At 43.8% G+C, this 12,051-nt stretch overlaps 1 long non-coding RNA gene across 1 annotated transcript in view; it reads left to right on the plus strand.

Annotated features, from left to right (window-relative positions):
• The first annotated feature begins 258 nt into the window (after nt 1-258).
• Nucleotides 259-12,051, plus strand: part of LOC147999662 (uncharacterized) — an 88,698-nt gene continuing 76,905 nt past the window's right edge. Inside the window, exon 1 of the long non-coding RNA XR_015643105.1 lies at nt 259-611. This is a non-coding gene — a long non-coding RNA (uncharacterized LOC147999662). The remainder of the gene's footprint in view (nt 612-12,051) is intronic.

Below are 12,051 nucleotides of genomic sequence, written 5' to 3' on the forward strand. Positions count from 1 at the left end.
CCAGTCAGCTCCATCTCTTTCCCTTGTACCTCATGTTCTCTCTCCCTATACCTTTGCCCTACTCAAGGCCTTTCTTTCCTGGGCTGACCTGGCTTTCTCTGCAGGCTTCTTATGTCTTATCCCTTCTTTGACCTCACCTTGGGTCATTTCCCTCCCTTGCACCATTTTCCGGGGGCCCGCCCTCGGCTCAGTAATAGCTGGCTAATAGGAGAAGCTAATTGGCGTTAACATTTAACTTGTTGCTACACGCGAGCCACTGCCAGTGACTTAATGACAAGTCTCGTCACAGGTCTTCTCCTCAGGGGGCACAAGTGTTATCGCTGATTTCCCCTTGACTCCCTCGGCAGCCACAGAGCAAGGAACACAGAACCCTAAAGAAGAGGTAAAAAGGAGGGCCAGACCAGAGTTGAGAAGATGAAAACTGGATAAAGCTGTTTTCACTTATGGGCTCAAGAAAAACAAGTTGGCAAAAGAAACTGACCAGCCTTTCCAAAGGAGAAGTATACAAATAGCCAGGAAGGGAGAGAGACATCCTGCAGTCAAGGCTACTTTAAAGAAGACAACAACTACAAGCAAACGATACTGTAGCAAATCAGTGCTCTGGATCCAAGGTAATTCTGAAATCGAAAGCTTCTGGTAGGTGTCCCGGCATTTTCTGGGAAGACATTTGCCTCCCAAAGTCAAAAGCAAAAAATGCTTACAAAATGCATGTGTCATGAAGGCCCCTGGGCACTGCAGAAATGCATTAGCTGTGGGCTTGCTAAACGTTTCTTGCAAACTGAAATACAGGAAAGGAAGAGTGTGTCTCAGTGCAGCCCCAGGAGAACCTTCAGAGTTGATAGTGTCTCTTCCCTTGCTGTGGGTATAGCCACAGTGGTCAGTGAGCACCAGATGCAAGACCAGACCAGCATTTAACTTTACCTCATAATGGAAATCAACTCTGTATTTAAATAGCCAGTGCTATTTAACTAGCTTTCATGTTTGGGGTGTGAGCCTTGGATCAAGAATTCTTGTTTGGATGGAGGGATTTAACTTCCTCATGGGGTGGGTGTTTTTTTTTTTTTTTTTGAAGGCACACTCCCTCACAACTCCCTTTCTGTAGAAAGGCAAGCCACACCACTCTTTTTCCCACCAAAGCCTTTTCTGAGATTTCAATCCCCACTTTAAATCCTCACCTGAAGTGAACTATCACCAAAGGACTACCAAGTAGTATTAAGTTTTCTTCCACAAGCCTTGCTTGGTGGTCTCCATCTCATCGTATAAAATGACGTTTGGTGGGTCACCTCAGCTAACAGTAGCACTTAATGTTAATTGGATCTTTCAAGTGTCTACAAAGGGAGGTGATGACAAGCACCCCACTAACCACTGTACGTGTACATGGGGTGTTTGATTTTCTTCAGGGATCACTGCCTATGCTACTTACTTAGTATTTATCAAGTATGTTATTTATTTAATTTAATATTCAGCTATGAAGTGGTATACCAGCACACCATCTATAAAAGTATTTAAAATACCACAGCTAATATTTTGCTAATCCTCGGGAAAAGAGAGCCTCAGTTGAGCAGTTCCGTCTATTGAATTAACCCGTAGGCTTGTCTGTCAGAGATCTTAATTGCCAATTGGTTTAGGAGACTCCAGCTCATTGTAGATAGTCCGATCCCTAGACAGCAACAGAACACAGACTAGGATCCTACAGAATCAGTGGATGTTCTGCAGGAATATATGAAAATTTGTGATTTTTCATATAACCTTTTGTGGTTGGATACTTCAGTGTGTGCCTTCCTCAACTGTAGTGCGAGTCCTAGCTCACTAGGCTCCCTGACCTCAGCCATTGTTAAGTCCTCATAGTTATGGTGTGCAACGTGCTGTGTAATCACTTGGTGAAGGAAATGGTGTGCATTCTGAGCAGACTGAGTACTGTAACTAGATAGGTTTAAGAGTGGAAGGCATACTGTAGTTAAATCACACCACTGATCCTCTGTGTGAATATATATATATATATATATATATATATATATATATAAATTATTTGTTATGGCTCTATGTGCTGTTGGTCCTACAGATACATGTTTGCATCCTTTTCCTGTAACTCAGTGGCACTGGTATTTTAGTCTTAGTGGCAAGCATTAAAGAAAACTTCACCACTGAGACTGACTTGAAAATGCATTGTCTACTTGTGCTTATCTGACCATTTATTTACTCATTACAACCTCTCACTATTTACATCTAAGTTCTGATTTGTGAAGACCTTGGAAAGTGTAGTGGTTTGAATAGGTTTGGCACCATTAGACTCTTGTGTTTGAATGCATGGCCCTCAGGGAGTAACGTTCTTAGGAGTTGTGGCCTTGTTGGAGTAGGTGTGGCCTCCTGGTTGTCTTCAGAGCAAGATGTAGAACTCTCAGCTCCTTTAGCACCATGCCTGCCTGGATACTGTCATGCTTCCCACCAGGATGATAATAGACTGAACCTCTGAAACTGTAAGCCAGCCCCTATTAAATGTTTTTCTTTATAAGAGTTGCCTTGGTCATGGCATCTGCTCACAGCAGTGGAAACCCTAACTAAGACACTGTTACTCCCACCGTTTCTATAAGAAACATGAACAAACAAGAAGGCAACACTCCTCTCATTCATAAAGGAGCCATGCTAAAGGTATAACCACATTCGGAAAGTTCTACCTCGGCTCTGCTCACCTGAAGTTCAGCTTGCTGAGAAAGTGGGAAGTACACTACAATGTTGTTCCTGAAGAGCTGCAAAGAGCTGTAGGAAATAAGTGTGTACCAGACCCACAGAGCACCACCCCAGGGCACTGCAGTCTTAGGGAGGCTGACAGTTCTCCCCAGGATCCTTTCACTGCTTAGGCTTTTTGTCTGGGAAAGATTCCTGTGGCTTTGGAAGAGAAGAGGAGTCATCACTGTGGAAAATCCCATGAGACTTCCCATTGATGAGGTAAAAAAATAATAAAGCAGCGCTGTCGGTCCAGCTCGTACCTGGGCAGTCAGTCTCTCGCTAGGTCAGGCTCTGACGGCCCATAGGAACTAGTGCTAATTGATCTCAGTGTCTCCATGCTGGCTGCCATGGTACTCTCTAACCTGGGCCATCCGAGTGACCTTGCCAGGTTGCTTTGCTCTCACTCACAGTTCCCTTGATGGGTTGTTACCACACCAGGCCTACACATCCCAATTCTCTGGCCATTTTGGTGCATCCTGCCACTGTACCTTCTCTTGAACTCAATTAAGTGGCCACATGAAAGAACACACCACACAATAACTTCTGATCCAATCGATAAGATATAATTTGCCTACCTAGACAGCATAAAATCCTCAAATGTGTAAATCCTACTACATTAGTATATGTGTAGTACACACGTAGGTGGTATGTTAACCTAAAGATTTATAGGGCAAGTAAAAGATATGTCCAAAGGTAAAAATTAGAAACAAATGCTTTGGTGAACTCTGGCATAACAAAGCTTCGTTAAGCAGTGTTCTTCTGCATTCAAATACTACATTGAGCGCTTTACACAAGAAGAAAAGGATAACGTCTCACTGTGTAATGCTTGCTGGGCTGGAACTTACTCTGTAGATCAGGTTAACCTCAACCTTGATCCTATGCCTCTACCTTCTGGGTGCTGGATTTAGAGGTTTGTGCTGTCATGCCCAGTACACAGAAAGCTTTTAAAGAGGACACAAATCTCAGCTAAAGAGCTTAGTTAGTATATGTATTAATAATATAGATGTTTTGAGATCATCCATCTACATGCTAGGTAGCAGAAATATCAAGGTGACTAAGCCCTGGAGGAGGCAAGAAGCTAATTTCGTGAGGATAGCATTGGGTACCACTCAAAACAGCTCCTGATGCTTTCAGAGATGCCTTGGTCTCCTATGTCCCTGGAGGCTATTAAAGACGCTTCTTGACAATGGTGACCATCCATCCGTCTGTATCATTCTACTCTGGACACAATGCCCAATAGCAGGCCAGTAACACATTTGTTCAGTGAAATTTGCAGGGTTGGGAGTCATTACTCACAGGACAAATCTGGCTTCCAGGCTAACTCCACCCTGGGACCTGTTTTGGTAAGACTCTAGAGTTGAAAATCTTTTAGACATTTTAAAGAGACTAAGTACACATATTCTCTCTCTCTCTCTCTCTCTCTCTCTCTCTCTCTCTCTCTCTCTCACACACACACACACACACACACACACACACACACACACACACACATGCACGCACAGGGGGAGGGAGCTATGTAGCACAGACCATAAAACATTTATCATTTAACCAGTACAAAGGCGTTTTACTGGGATACCCCTTTTAACTTTTCTTGAACTTTGTCTTGTTGTGAGGTTTCTTCGTGTGTAATTATGCCACCCTCTGGCATTAAGGTTTGCCAGAGTGCCCTTTGTTGGCAGTCAGTGCTTTGGTTCCAACCTTGTAATAAATGGATGGCACTCGCAGCTTGGTCTGAGGTCACTGAGCATGACCCTCTTAGCTGGCCGGCTTCAGTGATACTTGAGTCAGCAGAAAATGTGCTATTCCTTTTGGCTTCCTGACAACCTTTGCTGGACAATTAGACAGGGGAGGCTAAGAGCTGGCTACGGACTATACTGATGTCCCTCTGAGGGTCCTGCCCCTGTAGGAGACTCCCGGACTGCTTCATTGCCTCACTAGTTTTTCTTTGTAGCCTGTTACTTGCTTTTTAAAGATGCACACACCTGTTCTCTCCCACACAGTATTCGCCTTTAACGGCCCACTTAGCAACGATAGCAACTGACCGTGGATACCAATGGCTTCTCCTAGAGGCAGTCACTAACTACCTCAGGAAAAGCATACTGCCTCCAAAATGGCAAATCTAAACAAACAAACAAAACCCTTTAACATGCCCAGGAAAAATAAAGACTTTTCAAGCCATACACCATAGCACGGTGATTTGATGTGCTTAAACTAAATGCTTTGAATGTTGAGGACAGAGATTTCTACTTTCCTTTCCTAATGTTACCACAAACTCAGTTGGCTTGAGGCTGGAAAGATGGCTCAGTGGGTAAAGTACAAATGTGAGGACCTGAGTTCGAATCCTCAATACCCATGTAAAGACGAATGTGTGCATTTGTAGCCCAGGTGAGAGGGAGAACTTCCAGAAGCTCATGAGTCAATGAGGAGGTGTGAGCATCAGTGAATCAAGAGATGTCTCAAAACATTGCATAGAGTAAAAAGGATGTACTTATGCATTAGGAATGTGTGTGTGTGTGTGTGTGTGTGTGTGTGTATGTGTGTGTGTGTGACAACAATTAAAGAAAAAGAGGCTATGAATTTGAGAGCCAGGGAAGGGTGCACAGGAGGGAGTACAGGGAGGAAAGGGGGGAAGTTGTATAATTATATTAAAACTTCAAAAAATAAAAAATATTGACATTTGAAGTTGCCCACCAATCTGCCTAATTAGCGACTTACTTACCTACAAACACACACACACACACACACACACACACACATACACACACAAAGTGTTGGCTTAGTGAGAAGGAAAATGTGCTGGCCAGAGCCTTGAGTTCTTCAAACATGGGATCACTGGGTGGCCAGTCTGCTGCCTCCCATGTGGGTGTGTCTAGTTTCTGAAGGGGAAACTGCTTGTCAGTCCAAGACACACCAGTGGATTAAGAAACGCTGTCTTGTGGCCTCTTCGAGTCAGAATTCTGGAACAAAGTGCTTGTATATAGGAGGGACGAATATTTAGATTTGAACTTTGCACCATAGTCAATAGAGTTATTTGCGTGATGGGTGTATTACTGGATTTTCATGTGTCCCTGGGGCATTGCTCATCCAGGGGATGAGCATGTAACCTTCAACTCTCTTCTGAACTTGCCATTTAGTTCTCTTTTATTATTTGTTTTTCTGGGAAGCAAAGGTCAAATTCGCTCTGTTTCCGCCATAGCACCTATGTGGGTGGGGAATGTCAGAAGGACACAGAGCCCAGGGTCTCCACATTCACTGTACTTCCCCAAAGCCTGGGGGCTGCCATCAGGCCTCCTTGCACAGAGACTTTGGAACTCTTGTTGAGGTTCTGGGGGTGGGGGTGGGGAGGTGCAAACCACCAGCTCTTTTCCTCTCAGAGCCTTTATTTTAAGACCACCTATTAATTTCCCTCCTCAGACTCCGCAGTGGTCTCTACTCCGCCAAACAATGTCTTACTGGAGATAAAAGATGCCAATGTAGTGTGAAAAAGGAGAGCCCTAGTTCTTTTTCTTTCCCCAGAGGCCTTATTTATGGCTTTCAGATGGTGGCAGGGGTGTTTATGTGAACCTTACCCAAACTGACTGAGCCTCCTGGGCCTGCAGCTATCAGGCTGCGGATTTCGGGAGAACAGAACTTTTCTTTCAGGGTGGAGGAGGGGTAGTTGAGATTTTCTGTACTTCATGTTTTAGAGTCACTGGCATGGAGACAAACACTGTAATTCAGAATTTCAGTGCCTGGTCCACACTGAGCCCAGGCATGCAGGTGTGCACAGAGAGGAACATGTGTGTTCGTATGGTCACACAGATACCAGTGAACCTAGCACGAAGGGCATGCTGTGTGCTCACAAAAATGTTGTTTAAATCAGGCACCGAGGACTTTCCATTTCAAATAAATCAGGATCAAGTTCCAAAACATTCATAAATGCATTTCAGTTTCCAAACCAAACCAAACAACAATCTGATTTGGGGGAAAGGGTAAGCTCATTATTATGTTATCCAGCTCTGTCTGATCATTCTGCCTGGGAGGCCTGGGGACAGGGGCAGGAACAAGGAAAGCGACCCCAGCTGACCCACGTGCAAATGTAACCTATTAAGGCCAGGGGCAGGGCAGGGATGGCACGAAATGCTCAAACACACTCTTTATGGCTTCTCATTCTAGACCACCTCCTCTTTCTCATGTTGAGAAATCCATCTTGGCAGGTCTAGTCGGACAGGGAAGACATTCGTACCTGGGCTGAGTCTAGGCCACCACGTTGACCTAGGAGCACAGAGACACTGCTTAATTTAATACAGAAATAGTTCGTAGGAAGGGGCGCAGACAGCGGAAAAGAATTGGGCTGCAAGAGGATACAACCCCCAAATAAAGCAGTGGTTGGGATCAGCCTTCAAGTCCCTGTCTGGCTCTCAAAGGCTGACGGTAACAATGTGACTTTGATCCCAAGCAGGTCCCTGCTCATGTCCAGCAGCACACCTAGACATGTGCATCCTAGCAAGGACTGCCCTTTGTGTAGCTGGTGGGCCAGCATGTCACTAACATGTGGTGCGTACAGGATGGTGGAACCCAGCAGAGGCAGGCTTGGAGAATCAGAATTTCCAGTAACCAAGCGCAGTTGGCAGAGCTCTGATTGGAACCATGTGACAATTTTAGGCAATGTACCATAGGCAGCCAATTTATTACATATGGCAATATGATTAATGGTATCAAATGCCTTTTTTTTGGTAACATCCAAGAACAGTCTGCCGGCCAACTGCGCGGAATCCAGGGCAGTGAAAATCTGTTCCATGAATTTAAAGTCAGGCAGATGAGGTTAAATGAGAGAAGGCCAGATGCCAAGGCAATGATTACAAAGTAAGTTGTTTCAGGGAAAAAAAGCAAAGTGCTTTAAATCTGTTCTTGAACAAATCTCATCTAGTCCCCACCTACCTCAACCTATTTCTCCGTTCCTTCCACTCTTACTTTCCTGTCTCGGAAATCCCAGTAACGATGCTTTAGAGGACATTGCTTTATTTTCAGTTCTTTCTTTCTTGTGTGTGTGTGTGTGTTTGTGTGTGTGTGTGTGTGTGTGTATGTGTGTGTTCGTGTGTGTACAGGTACACATGTATGTGTGGGTGGAACCAGGTGTTGTTATTCAGACATAGTCCACATTTTAAAAAAAATTTTTTTTAAAGATGGGGTCTCTCACTGGCCTGGAATTCACTGAGTCAGCCAAGCTGGCCAGTGAGCCACAGGGAGGGATGTGCCTCCCTTGGCCTCCATAGCACCAGAGTTATAAATCTACACAGCCACACTTGGCCTTCCTTTTCTTTCTTTCTTTCTTTCTTTCTTTCTTTCTTTCTTTCTTTCTTTCTTTCTTTCTTTCTTTCTTTCTTTCTTTCTTTTCCCATTAACGTGGTGCAAGACATTCTCTAACATGCTATATCCCAGCCCTGGAATAAAGTTCTGAGACCCCACTGTCTTTCATTTGTTCGTGGCCTTTTCCAGGCTCATGAGAATTGGAACGTAATCACTGACTAGATCTTTGTTCCCCTGGAGTCTTCTTTGGGATGGCAGCAGAGACAGCAGACTCACCCACCAGCCTAGTCCCACCAGCTTTGGAATTGGGAGGTCTAACTCTGCTTTCTTCTCTCTCTTACTATGGTTTCTCTGGACTCCCAATATCATCAAAATTTCTAAGAAGAAACTGCTACTCACATAGAGAGATCTGTGGAGGGAGGGAACTGTGAGAAAAGCCACTTCTTATTTAGAATATGAAGAATTAACATAAAATCAGGGAAGTCTGTTAAAATGCAAAGACCGCTTTAAAGACACGAAGTATTCCCTAAAGTATCTCCCCAGAATGTACAGTAGGTGCTTACTCCATGGGAATCTGAAATACACGAAAATCCAAGGCATCTTGGCCACTCGAATGATGCCATAGATGGAAAATTCTATTCTGTAAACTTCATTTCATGCACAAAACATTAAAACTATTGTGAAAAGTTATGTCTGGGCTCTATCCAGGTGTTAATGAGATAATAGTCAACTTCATTAGGTCCCAACCTCACCGTGTTGCAATAACACAAATATGCTACTGTGCAAAGAAAGATGCTTCTAGTCCTAACTCACTCAGAGAAGGAGCATGCACCTTCTGTCTCCTCAGTGCACCAGTGCATGCACCATTCATGCACCTGCTCACCATCACCTGACCACTATGTCAAAGTTGCAAATCGCATCCTTTTGAAAGGATGTTCAAAGACCCCAACACACCCTAAGAGCTCAGCAGGTGCCGGGTGCTCTAATAGGTGGAATTATTTATGTATTATTTATTTTATTTATTGCAGATGGTTTGCATTCATTTACAGGATAATTCATGACCTGTAAGGATTATTTGGTTTGTTTGTGGGTGTGTAGACATGCGTATGGGGCTACGTGCATGTATGTGTGCAGTGTACATCTACAGGGGCAGAGAACAACCTTGGGTCTCTTCTTCAGGTGTTGTCCATTCTGTTGCATGAGGCACTCTCCCACTTGCCTGAGGCTCACTGTTTTGAGTAGACTGGCTGACCATGGAGCTCCAGAGACATGCCTGTCTGTGCTTCTGCAACCCTGACATTACAAACACATGCTACCATTCCTGATTTTTTCTTTTTTCCAAATTGGATTCCGAGGATTGAACCATGCCTGTACACTTGAACAGCAAGTGCTTTACTGACTTAGCAAAGTTTCTATTGTTCTGATTAAACATCATAATCAAAAGCAATGTGGGGGAGGAAACATGTATTTCATTTTAAAACTCTCAGGTCACAATCCATCACTGAAGAATGTCAGGCAGGCAGGAACCTGGAGGTGGGAACTGATCCAGCGGCCATGAGGCAAGGCTGTTTACTGGCTTGTTCCTTGTGGTGCTTTGAATATGCCTGGTCCTGGGAGTGGCACTATTAGAAGCTATATGCTTGTTGGAGTAGGTGTGGCCTTGTTGGAGGAAGTGTGTCACTGGGGACCTAGGCAATGAGACCTTTTTCCTAACCTTGTAGGAGCCAATCTTCACTAAGTGGCCTTCAGATGAAAATGTAGAACTCTTAGTTCCTCCTGAACCATACCTGTCTGGACACTGCCATGTTCCCACCTTGATGATAATGGACTAAACCTTTGAAACTGTAAGCCAGCCCTAATTAAATGTTCTCTTTATAAGAGTTGCTTTGGTCACAGTGACTCTTCACAGCAGTAAAACCGTAGTTAAGAAACCCCTCATGGCTTGTTCAGCCTGTTTTCCTCCATACTTCAGGACCACCTGCCTAGAGGTAGCACCACTCACAATGGAATGATGGGCTTCCTATATTAATCATCAATCAAGAAAATGCCTCACAGGCTTGCCCAAGCCAACCTTATAAATGCATTTTCTCAATTGGGGTTCCCTTCTCTTAGATAACTCTATCGTGTGTTAGGTTGACAAAAAGCTATTCAGCATATTAAGCCATATCTTCAGGATAAAATTTAATTTTTTATTTTTACTTTTATGGTCTGTGGCTCTTTCAAACACAGAAAATTGACCCTCATACTTGTAGGCCCCCCTCCTTCTTTGTAAGAATTGAATCTTTCTAGCTCTTTGGGAATTCATCCCCTTATCTATGGGTTTTGTTTTGAAGCCATAAGTTTGCTACATTCTGAAGATAGTCTGAAGGTTTTAGTTTAGGAGGGTGATTTTTTTTTCCTGGAAATCTAAATCTTCAGAGGAAAAGAATTGGCCAACAATGAACACATGGCAGTCTGGTGACTGATATCCAGACAGACAAGAAGAGATGTGGTCAACATGATCAAAGGGTCCTTGGAGAAAGGCAGTCTGAGTCTTCATGGGAGGTAACTCATAGTTATGGTGTGACTGGCACAACAGGGACTGGGATGTAGCCTTAGGTCAAGGTGATTTTCCTGTGGAGTAATTTTTATCATTCTGACATTCAATCTGGGTGAGGGCTGAGTGACAGAAAGGGGTTGACCTTTGTAATTTCCCCCTTGCCCATTATGGTCTCTGCATTGTAAATGATATAAAAACCAAGATTGGCAGCAGGCCCTCCCCAGCTCTGTCAGGATCCTGAAGAGATCCCAGGCAGTGTTTTCTGCCTTGTTTACTTCTTCATTAACTATGGGTGCCGAGGTGAGAGGCCTGCAGAAGTGGGGGCTACAGAACTTTCCATGTATCCTTCCCCCTAGAGAGGAACCCAGCACAAACCCATACTCTATCGCTTGCTCTCTGTTCTCCTGCTTACTTTTAGCCTCATAACCTGTCTTAGGAGTTCCTTGGCTTTGACTTCCATTCACTCATTCGGTTCTATCTTGGTCTAAATGGGCCTCTGTGGTCATTCTCTGAAAGTGCCTTCAGCTGATTCCTAATCTGCCCCATGGCTAATGCCTCTGTCATCACTGATGCCTTCAAAACAAAAACACTACAGTAGCCCCAATCAATAGAATTTTCAAACTGATAAAAGCCTTTCTATGGATAAATGTATGTATCTAAAATTTCTTTCAACCCTAATTATCTTAACTCAGTTATGATATTAAAAATGAAACAAGAAGAAACGCTATCTTCAGTCCAAACAACTGCATTGCAAACCAGTCACCAGGCGAAAGCGAACCCTTTCTGGCCATTTCTGACATGGAGTCATAGGGAAGAATGGTGAGAATATTGACATTGCCCCATTCTGATGTGCATTATTTCACTATTCTGAGAATTTCTAATCTTAAAGAATTTTAAAGATGAGACTCTGCCTCTACAAAGCAGTCATGGCTAATATAGTGTAATAGAACAGACAGATGTCAGAGCCCAGTGAGGGAATTGCAATCATTGCCAGGCCTTCCTGAGAGGAACTTTTGCTGCTGTAAGTGTTGGGTACAAGTAATTCAAGATGGGAAATCTGTGGATAGCCCCAGAGTGGAACTGGCAGCCTCAGGCCCCTTGCTATTTCCCTTTCTGGGAAGACAGAGTATTAGTTTTGCTTAATTATTAAGATAAATATTCATTTATTAACATCACAAACAAGACTCTTACAAGCAAAGAACGTTGAGAACAAAATCCTGACCCAGGGCAAATCGCTAGTTCCAGAGACAGAAAATCCCCCTCTGTAGATGTTTGCAAATACACACAAGACATGTTGGTGGAAGTATATAATACATTTAGTGAATTCGTGTGTGTGTGTGTGTGTCTGTGAGTGTGTGTGTGTGTATCTGTGTGTGAGTGTGTGTGTGTGTGAGTGAGTGTGTGTGTGTCTGTGTGTGAGTGTGTGTGTGTGTCTGTGTGTGTCTGTGAGTGTGTGTGTGAGTGTGTGTGAATGTGTCTGTGTGTGTGTCTGTGAG

This window comes from Rattus norvegicus, chromosome 18, assembly GCF_021556685.1.
Source record: "Rattus norvegicus strain SHRSP/BbbUtx chromosome 18, alternate assembly SHRSP_T2T, whole genome shotgun sequence".
Classification (NCBI taxonomy): Eukaryota; Metazoa; Chordata; class Mammalia; order Rodentia; family Muridae; genus Rattus; species Rattus norvegicus.